Raw genomic sequence first — 13,645 nt, forward strand, 5'->3', positions numbered from 1 at the left:
CTGTGGTATTATATATGGCGTCGAACATGTTACTCGACCTACTGCTTCTGATTTTTTCATAGCTTAACACATCTGTGTGCGACAACTGGTCACCTGGGAAGTGAAATATATCGTTACACGACATACATATTTCAATTATGGCATTTTTTCTTCATCACTTAAGTGCTCAGGAATCTCCTTTAACGTACCTGACCGGAATTTTATCTCTGGCCTAACTCTTTTCACCTGCCCTACTCCATATACCTCTTGAGGTGGCATTTCCTCAGCCACCAACTCCGGACACATCCTTGACACTCTCTCTTCTGATATGTTTAGCACACTCATTAAGCATGTGCCATCTTTTACTGATACCAGTGCTGCTACATACATCCCTGGTCTAATTTCTTTCTTAGGAATGATCACTTCTGACACACTCTGTACAGTCTAAAATCACTTTAAAAAGAGCTCTTCTCTTGGAGCTATTATTATTCATTGTTCTTTTTTATCTCTATTGTTGCGGATTTTCAACAGCACTGACAGTTTCCTACTTCCGCAGCTCCAACCGCAACTGGACCATGACCTTGTTTCGCCTCATCCGCTGTCATCGAACCGTCTCCAACAGTATTCGATAAAACTACTCTCAGTCTTGTGTCTCCTACCACAATTGGAACAACACATTGCTCTCTAGTGGCTTCAAGCGCTTGTACGTTAAGTTTTCGCATTTCTACGGCTCCTACCGTCGAACCGGCCCCTACCATGTTCTATATAAATTTTCCTCGTTCTGTGGCTCCGACTGTCATCGAATCGGCACCTACCATATTCGACACACCTTTTCGTCATCCTGTGGCTTCGACCGCAAAGGAACAAGCACATCGTTGTCTCGCTGCTCCTACGGCGCTTGAACTTGCGTGACTGTTTTTCGTGGGTTCTGCCCCCTATTGTCTACGGTTCTAGGCGCGCTACGGTCGCAGCTTTGAATCCTGCCTCGGGCATGGATTTGTGTGATGTCCTTAGGTTAGTTAGGTTTAAGTAGTTCTATGTTCTAGGGGTCTGATGACCTCGGATGTTAAGTCCCATAGTGCTCAGAGCCATCTGAACCTATTGTTTACGGTTTTCTTTTGAAATTCTCTCTCTGGGAACTGTCGCTTCCTTGCAGTTCATACCTCGACTCGCTTTTCATAACTCTAGTCGTTTCCCACGAATCCATACGATTTTCGTACAGTAATTTAGCACAGCATTCTGTGTGATTAGGAAATGCCTTTCTAATAAACGCTCAAATGGCGGATCTACCTCTGCCCCTATAATATCAACCATGTGTCTTGCTAAGAGATCTCTTGTGACTTTTAATTCAATGCCTACACTACCTTCTGTCTTAGCAATGGTATTAGCGATCTCTCTGATCTTAATACCTGCCACGGGATTATAGATTCCAACATTTCATGAACTTTTGTTTTTAACTAAACTGATTTGTGCGTCACTATTAAAAACCTCATCGGATTACGTTTACCTTTGTACACTATAATTCTACAAAATCCTTCTTATTTGCGCAGTTGACAGTAAATATCTTGCCTGATACGGCACAATGCGACTTCCTCATTACGCCACTTTTTAGTTTTCTGTCATCTTCTTATTTCTTTTTCCTAACCAAGCACATTCATTGCACTGTTTGGCATTACAATTAAAGCAGTTACTTGATTCTGTACATGGTCTTCTGTGCCCAGACAATTTGCACTGGCAACAATTTACTGACTTTAGACAGTCCGTTCTCTCCAATGACCTTTGAATTCTCGTTCGGTTTCTGATAGCCTTTTTACATTGTCTCTTTCTAATTTCTCGATCCTTTCCACCTTTTCATTTTCCTCTTTGTGGTTTCTTTCTGCTTCTGTCTCAATTATTCTTACTCGCTTTTGCAGACGACAATCTTCCGCCACGTGACCTGGCTTTCCACAGCTAAAGCAAGTCAGGTTTTCAGGTCTGTCTGTCCTCAGTATTTTAACATCAGTTCTTTGATGAAGGAATAACACTTTCCCGCCGGCCGGAGTGGCCAAGCGGTTCTAGGCGCTACAGTCAGGAACCGCGCGACCTCTACGGTCGCAGGTTCGAATCCCGCCTCGGGCATGGATTTGTGTGATGTCCTTATGTTAGTTAGATTTAATTAGTTCTAAGTTCTAGGGGACTGATGACCTCGGAAGTTAAGTCCCGTAGTGCTCAGAGCCATTTGAACCATTTTGAACACTTTCCTCTTTAGAGGCGATATCGATGGCCTCAGGGAGTGTTACTGTCTCTCCTCCTTATTATTGTTTTAATTCTGTCATCAGAAAGTCCTTGTATGAATACTGCCCGTGTCAATTTCAGAACCAGAGTAATACTACCAGCTAACTTAGCTTCAGTCATTACACCTATATACTCCTCTTTAAAATAATGCCGCAAGGCATCAATGCACGAACTCCACTGGGCCATGTTCTTCTCTACTCGCAACGTTTTACAAGCGTAGTACTATAAAGGCCAACGGTCTTACCGCAGCAGTAACACCGATAACCGTCAGATCACCGAGGTTAAGAGAAGTCGGGCTGGGCTAGCACTTGGATAGGTGACCATCCGGCCTGCCGAGCGCTGTTGGCAAGCGGGGTGCACTCAGACCTTGCGAGGCAAACTGAGGAGCTACTTGATTGAGAAGTAGCTGCTCCAGTCTCGGAAGCTGACATACTGCCGGGTGGTGACCACATGCCCCTCCGTATCCACATCCAGTTACGCCTATGAGCTGAGGATGACACGGCGGCCGGCCAGTACCGTTTGGCTATGTTCGGGAGCAGTCTAGCCGTAACACTCTAAAGTCTGTCTGCAATCATAATTTTCCACCAAAACAGCACGTACAGCTGGCCAGTGTTTGTCAGATTCCTGACTAATAATTTACTCCTGGCACCTCCAATTACTTGTTCCTTAACAAACTTCAGCAACACATCATGCTGATCAAGAGTCACTAACTCAAATTCACTGTAGCAATTATTTAGAAATTCGTTTAACTGTGCTTTACTGTCAACCAAAGACTGTTCCAATATTTTCAGAGCTTCACTTACATTAATGTAACGCCTGACTGGTGACCAGTGTGCAGTATTGCCACCTCTTACTTCTGCCTGCTCGTGTGGCTGTATGCTGTACTAACAATGTTACTTACGTTATCTGATTTTTTTTCTGGCGTCTGCACTGCCTTCCGCGCCACCTGTCTCGTCGCGTCGCCTCCCAGCCGCTCTATTAACACTGCCGGCCCAAATTCAGCTGCTACGTGCCTCCGATTACGTTATCTCCTTTGTTGGTGCTGGTGGACGCCGCTGTTCCGCCTGATGAGTGATGTCACAGCCTGTATCTCTGGAACGGCGTTCTGCCGCACCTGCTGCCAACTCACCTGCCGCGAGGTCGGACCTGTACTGTAGTGGACCTCCCTGGCCAGTCAGAAAATCTCGCGCTGCTACCTCTCTAGGTTGGCATGCTGTCACGGCTCGTCGTCGACACGCCTGCCTTGTAGTCGAGCGCGCGTCGTAACAGACCTCCCCGGTCCATCTTCTTCTTTCTCCTCTCCTCTTTCTGCGCCTCAAGACGTCGCAGTTTTATTCCTCATAGCCGTCAGTCTTTTCCTGACTTTGGGCTGAGTACCATCAGAAGTTGACAACGTCCTACACCTATTTCTCAAATCTGTGGCCTGACTAATCCAGTACTATGTCTATCTGTAACCAAAACCTGACAGATACCTAGTGTGTACTAACAAGGGAACTTCCCCATCGCACCCCCCTCAGATCTAGTTGTAAGTTGGCACAGTGCATAGGCCTTGAAAAACGGAACACAGATCAATCGAGAAAACAGTAAGAAGTTGTGTGGAACTATGAAAAAAATAAGCAAAATATACAAATTGAGTAGTCCATAGGCAAGATAGGAAATATCAAGGAGAACGTGAGCTCAGGAGCGCCGTGGTCCCGTGGTTAGCGTGAGCAGCTGCGGAGCGAGAGGTTCTTGGTTTAAGTCTCCCCTTGAGTGAAAAGTTTACTTTCTTTATTTTGGCAATGTCCGTTCGTTCATTGAGATCTCTGTTCACTGTAATAAGTTTAGTGCCTGTGTTTTGCGACCGCGCGGCAAAACTGTGCGATTAGTAGACGAAAGGACGTGCTTCTCCAATGAGAACCAAAAATATTTGATCGCAAAGTCATAGGTCAACCGATTCTTCCACAGGAAAAGACGTCTGATATATTCTATACGACACTGGCGACGGCATGTGCGTCACATGACAGAAATATGTTGTCGACCCACCTAACTCGTACAATTGTCGAGTGGGTAAAAATATTCTTCTGCCTTGCCTGATTTAGGTTTTCTTGTGGATGTGATAATCACTCCCAAAAAAGTGATGAAAACATAACGGACGGACAGATAATAATTGTCTGAAAATGAAAAAAATAAAATTTTGATACGAGGGAAGAATCGAACCAAGGACCTCACGCTCCGCAGCTGCTCACGCTAACCACGGGACCACGACGCTCCTGTACTCACCGTTTCCTTGATGTTACGTATCTTGTGTATGGACTACTTAGTTTGTATATTTTGCTTATTTTTTTCATAGTTCCACACAACTTCTTCCTGTTTTCTCGATTCATCTGTGTTCAGTTTTTCAAGGCCTATCCACTGTGCCAACTTATAACTAAATCTGAGGGGGGTGCGATAGGGAGGTTCCCCTGTAAGAGCACAGAATACGGGTGCATGTTTATGCCAACTCCGCACCTGGTACCAAGATGTAGTTGTTACGTCTACAGTGTCCTGCGAATGCATCAGGATGGGAGCTGACACTGTCCGCAGTTGTGAAGTGCGTTGTTCAGCTCATAGACCTGGTGTCTCAGAATACGAACTTAAGTATTTCCAGTTACGGAAACTCGGTGGGAAAAGGACGAGGAGCTCTGAATAATAACTGAGAACGAACAACGAAGTACGACTGGAAACCACTCTCGAATCCTACAAGGCGTTATGTTGTGCAGTCCTACGCGTCCCCTGTGCAACTAAGTGTCACGATAAACTAAATCCAGTGCCGGGGGCCGAATAACGCAGGTCCAGCGTCTGAGGTAGACTCAGATCGGAATCGGAAATTTCAGCAGCGCCGGCGGTGCCACATATATAGGCTCTCGTGACACGTGTCCCTAGCGATCACTCCCTGTCATGTTGAGATCGGCTCTTTGCGGAAGCTTCTATGCTGCTGGTCACGTAGCCTACACTACCCGTATAACAAAATCGCAGTTTCTCCTACCGTCTAGCGTCCCTGAGAACGTTACCTTATTCCTTTAGTGGCACACCTTGCGCAACATTATACCGTTAGCTATAAATTATCGATACTTTATTCTAACCATTCGTTACACATACGTGACAGCGGTTCCGAACAAAGACTTAGGAAGACGATGGGAAAGTTTGAGGGGAAAGGAGGCATGGCGAGACTGTGTGGCACGCATCTCCTAGATTTGGTAGGACGGCATACTTCAGGGTCAGGTAAGATAATGCGATTGTAGCTTTAATCGAATTGGGAGAGGAGGTGAAAAGTGTGGAGGTGTAGTGTTGGGGAAATGTGGTGGTAGAGGTACGGGAGGGTACCAGGATCAGCGAGCAGGGGTGAAACTAGGGAGTGAGCAGTGTCGAGTTTATGAATAATGTGGAATTTTCACTGGTGTTCGAGATAGAAGAGAAGGCTGGTGAATTCTTTAAGTCGGTAGAGGATGGGGGACGATGAGCATATCCGAAGGCTAGGCTCACTGCATGGCGTTCGAGAACCTGTAGGGGGTATGATAAAAGGATGGAGGAGCCGATGTCTATATCACAGTGGCATAGCAGATGACGGGTTGGATCGGGCATTACAGAACTTTGGAAGAGTGCAATCCTTACATTCGGCCAGTTAGCAGTTTAAGTAATTTTAGTCTATAGTGGGCTTTCTGTTGAATTGTTAGTATAAGGGGCTTCAAAGTTAACTGGCTGTCAGACGATTGTCTAGGGGATTTTAGTTCGTTAGTTGACTCGACAGGACGGTCGTAAATGGTAAGATAAATGTCTCGAAGGGAAAGTTGGGGGTGGTTCGATTTTTTCAGGTAGTCAATTACGAAGACTTCATGAGAATGATGTTCATGAATGAGTACATCAATCTCACCGCTAGCGAGCAAAGTAATTGAAACATTGTCTCAGAGGTAACTGTGCTACCAAAACACAGTTTGAGATTGAGACATCAACATAGGACAGACCGGCGCACATTTTACGCAGAGCACGTTTCTCGAGAACCATTCTTGCCAGAGAGATACCGGCTAGTACTGCCGTCTGCTAAGGGTTCTGCTCAAACTTCAAGGCACCAGCTGGGTGAAAGTCTCAGCGCGACGAACACATTTGCTTTTCGTGCCAGGTGAGTAGATCTTTTTCCTGAAATATCGTAGCTCGCAGGGAGCATACCTTTTAGAATTGATAATAAATAAATGGCTCTGAGCACTATGGGACTTAACTTCTGAGGTCATCAGTCCCCTAGACCTTAGAACTACTTAAACCTAACTAACCTAAGGACATTATACACATCCATGCCCGAGGCAGGATTCGAATCTGCGACCGTAGCGGTGGCGCGGTTCCAGACTGTAGCGCCTAGAACCGCTCGGCCACCCTGGCCGTCGATAATAAATAAATAAATGTTCATTTATCGCAGACTATTCTTTTTTATAAAGTGCATTTGTGTATTTCGAAAAGGTACTGTACTCACGAAACTACCTCATATACGACGATGGGGTACTCTTACGCAGTTCTGTTGCGAGATGTTTACCCACTATTTGCATTGCCGTCCCAATTTATATCCCAGTCCAGGAAAATTTAAGACAACTGCAGTTGGAAACGCAATCTAAAAGAATGAGGCACAGGAGAATAAAAGTCATAAATTACTAAACAAGCTGTTTGCACCTCATGAAACACAATCAAAAAGTAATAATTCTCTGACAGGAAGAATAACAATGACAAAAAATTGCTAATAACAGCAACAAGGAAAAATGGGGAGAGACCTGCTTCTGATGTTATCATTAGCTTTCTTTCGAAAGACAGGTTTTCACAAGGTAGCTCTCCTGTCTTATGAAATCCTCTTCAGGACTACGTAATTCCCGTTTCCTTTTATGTCGTCTTTCATCTTGTATCTGATCCTTTCTTTGAATCCCCTCTCACAAAGTACTCCTTCCAAAGCATCTTCTAAGAACGACTTGTTTGTCAGCGAATGTCCCATCCAATTCTTCTTCATTCATCTTATAACATGCAGCACTCTGATGAAGAGGATGAAAATTGTATTTACTGCTTGAAACAATACAACCAAGCAAAATAATATGATCGGATGACATTGAAGGCTGGGAGTCCCGACCTGGGGAAATTCTGCCACCGGGCTGCAAGCCTTTAGAGTTGAGGCCACATTGGGCGACTTACATGTCGATGATTATGGATTGATGATGAGGAAAACACGACACTCAGTCCCGCAGCCGATAAAATCTCCGAAATGGCCGGGAATAGAGCCCGGGCCCGTTGCATAGCTGTCACACGAACTGACTATTTAGCAAAGAAGGCAGATATGATCGTGGATGTGGGCGCATGACGATAGTGCAAGATGAAATCCGCAATTTTTTAGAGTGCTGAAACTTCCTCGCAGATTAAAACTGTGTGCCGGACCAGGACTCGAACTCGTGACCTTTGCTCGTCGCGGGCAAGTGCTCTACCATATGAGCTACCCAAGCACGATTCACGCCCCGACCTCACAGCTTTACTTCTGCCAGTGCCTCGTCTCCTACCTTCTGCCAGGAAGTTTCATAACAGCGCACACTCCGCTGTAGAGTGAAAATTTCATTTTAGAGTGCTAGTTAGATTTTCATACTTTACCTTGTTCATTGGTGTAAATGGCTTGTAATTCCTTTACTTTCTAAATTTTACCAGTGTCTTTTGTTTACTCATTGTTTTCCATGATATGCTTAAACATACCCCCAGAGTTGCCGAAACTTGCTCCATACTCGGTGCACATTTGTGCACTCAACTACAGCCTTAATAAAATTATTTTTCACTCCTAAATGTGATCTTAAGTTAGAGGTATATATACCAACTTATACTTCAGTAACCATACTACAGGACTAAGCAGTTTTAAACACGATTAATAAGCAAAAGATATTTGTTAAATTCGACACATAAATCAGCGTAAATGTGGCATGGTCTCCCCTATTGAAATTCGTCTTCCAGAGTAGTTTCGCTGGGGAAAATCGTAATATGGTTGCTTCGTTTAACCGTCACAACAACGCGGAAATGACAAACGCTGGTGTAAACGATCGTGAAAAGAATAGCAACAAAAATCACTGGACCGGGGGAGGATACTTCGGCGCGATGTTATTGATGTGCGATCTATGTACACACACATAAAAAATTGCATCAACTCGTTTCCAAGAGTTCCGGAACCTGTACAGAAAATTGGAATAGATATCAACATAAACATCATTTCCGAACTTTCTACTGCTCATGAAAACCACTCATTGCATGTTGTACCACCATATAGCGAGACCTTCAGAGGTGGTGGTCCGAATTGCTGTACACACCGGTACCTCTAATACCCAGTAGCACATCCTCTTGCACTTCTGGATGTTTTTATCCTGTGGAATACTATCCACAAGTTCATCAAGTCATTATTGGTCCACATTGTCCACTCCTCAACGACGATTCGACGTAGATCCCCCAGAGTCTTTGGTGGGTCACGTCGCCATAAACAGCCTTTTTCAGTCTATCCCAGGCGTGTTCGATAGGGTTCACGTCTGGAGAACATGCTGGCCACTCTAGTCGAGCGATGTCGTTATCCTGCACGAAAACGATGGGGGCGGGAATTGTCGTCCATGAAAACGAATGCCTCCCCAATATGCTACCGATACGGGGACGATGGCATTCACGTATCGTACAGCCGTAACGGCGCATTTCATAACCACCAGCAGCGTACGTCGGCCCCACATAATCCCACCCCAAAACAGCAGGGAACTTACAGCTTGCTACACTCGCTGGACAGTGTGTCTAAGGCGTTCAGCCTGTCCGGGTTGCTTGCAAACACGTCTCCGATGATTGTCTGGTTGAAGTCATATGCAACCTTCATCTGTGAAGTGAATGTGACGCCTGTCCTGATCGGTCCGTTCGGCTTGTTGCTGGGCCCATCTGTACTGTGCTGCGTGACTCGACGTCCTTTGGCTGCACGAACAACATAATTCAACATGATGGAGTTGGTGCCAGGGTTCCTCCGAGCCATAAATCCGTAACTAGTCATCATCCACTGCAGTAGTAGTCCCTGGGCGGCCTGAGCGAGGCATGTCATCGAGAATTCTTGTCTCTCTGTATCTCCTCCATGTCCGAATAACATCGCTTTGGTTCACTCCGAGACGCCTGTACACCTCCATTGTTGAGAGCCCTTCCCGGCAGAAAGTAACAATGCGATCGCGATCTAACAGCGGTATTGACCGTCTAGGCATGGTTGAACTACAGACAACATGAGCCGTGTACCTCCTTCCTGGTGGAATGACAGGAATTGATGGGCTGTCGGACCCCCTCCACCTAACAGGCGCTGCTCATGCATGGTTGTTTACATTTTTGGCGGGTTTAGTGACATCTCTGAACAGTCAAAGAAAATGTGTCTGTGATAACAATATCAAAGTATCTTCAGGGTTTCTGGGAATCGGTGTGATGCAAAATTTTTTTTGATGTGTGTAGATTATGCCTCGTAAGTTATTCGCCTTCTAGCAGATTATCAGAGGTCACTTGAACAGCAAGTGTCCCAACACACGATAACGAATAATATTTTCAGAAACCTTTGACTAGTGTGGTACATTGTAGTATGGGATATTAATAAATGTGGACGAAAATAGACCTTTAAGGAACTTTTGTAGCTTGTCAGCACGTTGTTAAGGATGCTATGAAGGAAGTGAGAGAGAATATTACAAAGAATCAATATCGCAAGGGAACAGACACGTAAGTTAATAAAGATCCGTTGAAAGGAGTACGGAGTGTCCTTTCCATAGCTTGCTTATAAATTAATGGTAAACAAAGCTAAGATGATGGTAAGTAGTAGAAAGGGCTTCAGCGACTGGTCAAAGTTTTATATCGCAAATGACACAGCAAGACAACTGCCACAGAATTCTCCTACCTAGGAAGTCATACTACACACCACTGCTGAATCAACCCCGACGACATTGAAAAAGCAAGTTACCTTACACAAGAAAGACCTCCTGCTGTCAATTATTGAACAGAACAGAGCAAGTATTATGTGAATGTGCGCGTCTGGAACACATATTTGTGTGGAAGTGAGACGTGGACCGTAGGAAATCTGGAAAAGAAGATATTACAGACACTTGGAAATGGGTGCTGCCACATATGATGAAAATAAAAGAAAATATTGACGTATCAGATTAAAAAATATGTTAGCAAAGTACTGAAGTATAAGGAGAACTCCCACCAGAGAAGAAGAAATTTGTAGGAAAACTGCTACGCCGTCCAGTAATGGTTATTGTTCTGCTTAAGCATCAGTAGCGGCAAAATAATATGGGACGGAATAATATTACAATGGAGCATCACAATGCCCTTTAAAAATTATTGTCAAGCCAATTTTGAAAGATCATATTACAAAACTGGCGTCCGAAAATTTTGTGCACTAATCACAAAACCCATGAAAAAGAGGACAGAAATGAAACACTTGTATTCGCCTTCAAAGAAATCGACATAGGTCACAATGCACTTTTACAAACATTTTCAAAGAAAATACTGAATAAGCTGACACTTTAAGGTTACATGTATTTCTTTGTCTATTGAAATGTAACATACATCGTGATGGTAGCCTTCGCAGGACACTTTCTAATGGGAGCGCCTAGATCCCTGTGATTACAACTTCCTGATCATATGAACCTCAGTCAAAGTGGTCGATGTATTCCATCCATTTTCAGGTGTTCATTGGGGACAATGCTTACTCCTCCACCATTTGTCAAAATTCCATCCTCTGTGATCGAATACTTTTCTTGCGAATAAGTGATCTGAATTCTTAGGGAGTATGTTCCTGGGTTGATTTTGTTGCTTCTGCACTAATTTTCGGGAATAACACCCTTTGTAATCTTCATGCGACCGCTGAGTTATGAAGAATATTAACCCTTTCACTGCTCCGGACGTAAATATACGCTAATCGTTTCAGTGCTCCAGACGTATACGCACTATTTGCTATAAAATACTTACAGCGGTTGCCTGCTACAGTCGTATAGTTGCGTATAACACCGACAATCGGGCCAACTAGTTGGAGGTAATTGTTGCACAAGTATGCAGTTTAATTGTTAGAATACTAGGAAATACCTTAACGACTATTGAAAGCTGAATTCTCTTTCTGCTGAGTTCATTCGTATCGCTATATTACCTAGTTTTTGTGCGTCCGTTTCCGCGTTACAGAATAAAACGACGTGACGTTACCGTCCGTTTACAGACGATGAGCTGCTGAGTGTTCTAAACCAAAGTGACGACGAGGACATCATCATGTCCTATCCAGCTGATTATTGGTGGACAGATAATGACGACGACGAGCTGGCAGATAACTCTGTCACCGCCAATATAAAAAATATTTGTGAACCAACAAACGTTGACCCAGTAAATGCAGATCCAGATATTGATGTTGTCGTCGATTCTTTCTCCGATTCCGAAGAAGAGCCTGAGAGTATGCCTGAAAAATCTCCTAAGAGACACAAAACAGTTGATTTTAGATGGAGAGATTCTGATTTGGACCCCAAAGTGTATAATTTTGATAACAGTGGTTCCTGTTGCAAAATCGTCAACTTAGATGATTTATGTACTGTATATGACTGCTTCCAAGTGGTTTTTGCTTTTTTTTATCCAAGAAATTGAGAGCTACATTGCTGAGCAATGTAATTTATATTGTGAACACCTTTGCAATGATGCCAGTGGAAAGTCATGACTGCGACGTTGGAAAAACACAAACAGTGGTGAAGTTTACTTTTTCCTTGCTGTAAATTTTCCGATGGCCTCAGTGAGAAAAAATGAAATAAAAAATTATTGGACCAATGATCAGTTACTGTCTACTTCAATGTTTGCGCAAATCATGTCGAGAGATAGATATCTTCTGTTACTTGGAATGTTACATTTTGCTGATAACAGTAAAGACCCTGGACATGACAAAATCTGGAAATTACGTCGAATTGTGGATCACTTAGGAAAAGTAATTCCAGGTGCTTTCTATCCTTTTAAAAATTTGTGCATTGACGAAAGTTTAATTCTCTTCAAAGGTCGTGTCTTCTTCAAGCAGTACATTCCTTCCAAACGCCACAGATTTGCTGTAAAATGTTTTGTGCTATGTGATTGTGAAACTGGTTATATTCGTGACTTTATTATTTATGTGGGTTTAGCATCAGACGTAAAAAAAGAAACTGACTTTGGTGTAAATCTTGGAATACCTGGAAGCATTGTTCTCACTTTAATTGAACGTTACCTTGGTAAAGGTCACACATTGTATGTTGACAAATGGTATACTAGCCCAACGTTATTTTCTTATTTGCATGACAGAGTGACTAATGCCTGTGGAACTGTGAGAATAAACCGCAAAGGCATGCCTGCTTTATCAAAAAAACTGAGAAAAGGCGAGATCGAGTTTATGTCAACAGATAAACTTCTTGCTCTGAAGTGGCAGGACAAGCGGGAAGTAAGGATGCTTTCAACTCTTCATACAAGAGAAATTACAGCAACTGACAAAATTAAAACAACCACGAATGAACCAAAAACAAAACCAGCTTGCGTCGTAAACAACGCTGAAAATATTGGGGCCGTCGACAGGAGCGACATGATGCAAAGTTCAGTAGAATGTGTACGAAAAACTGTAAAATGGTATAAAAAAGTATTTTTTTCATTTGGTGGATCTGTCTCTGCTCAATGCTCATGCATTATATGAAACTCAAGCGGGACGAAATATTTCAGCATCTGATTTTCAACAGAAACTTATCAAGGAAATCCTAGAGATTCACCACCAACCGCAAACAGAGGGACGTCGTGGAAGGAGATCGGCTGATGGTGACAATCCCTTACGCCTAACCGAGCGCCACTTTATCTCGCTAATCCCAGGAACTTCAAAGAAGAAGGCTTCCCAGAGAAGGTGTATTGTATGTGCAAAACATGATAAACGAAGTGACACAAGATACATTTGTGTAAAATGTAATGTGCCTTTATGTTTGAATTTTTGTTTCGAGAGATCTCACACTTTGAAGTATTACTAATGTAATATATTTTGTATTTTTTTTCTCCTAATAAAGTACCTTTCTTGAACAAAATAAGACTTTCTGAACAAAGATTTAAAAAAAGGAAACGATTTACACCGACAATACTGGCTTTTGCGTCTCATTTTTATCTCAATAATAACGGTAGACTGCTACAGTCGTATATATACGCACCGGATGAAAATAACGCGCACAGAGCGGGAGCCGCTGAGAGTAAATGCGTAGTGAAAGGGGTAGACATAGAAACAGGTCAGTTCGAAGGGGAATTCATCATTGAAGACAGTTGTACCACATGTGATTCCAGACCGCAGACGCGTCCGGAGACACCGTGGACAGTGGCGGGATATCAACCTGAATGTCGCCCG

The sequence above is a fragment of the Schistocerca piceifrons genome, chromosome 1 (assembly GCF_021461385.2).
Source record: "Schistocerca piceifrons isolate TAMUIC-IGC-003096 chromosome 1, iqSchPice1.1, whole genome shotgun sequence".
Taxonomy (NCBI): domain Eukaryota; kingdom Metazoa; phylum Arthropoda; class Insecta; order Orthoptera; family Acrididae; genus Schistocerca; species Schistocerca piceifrons.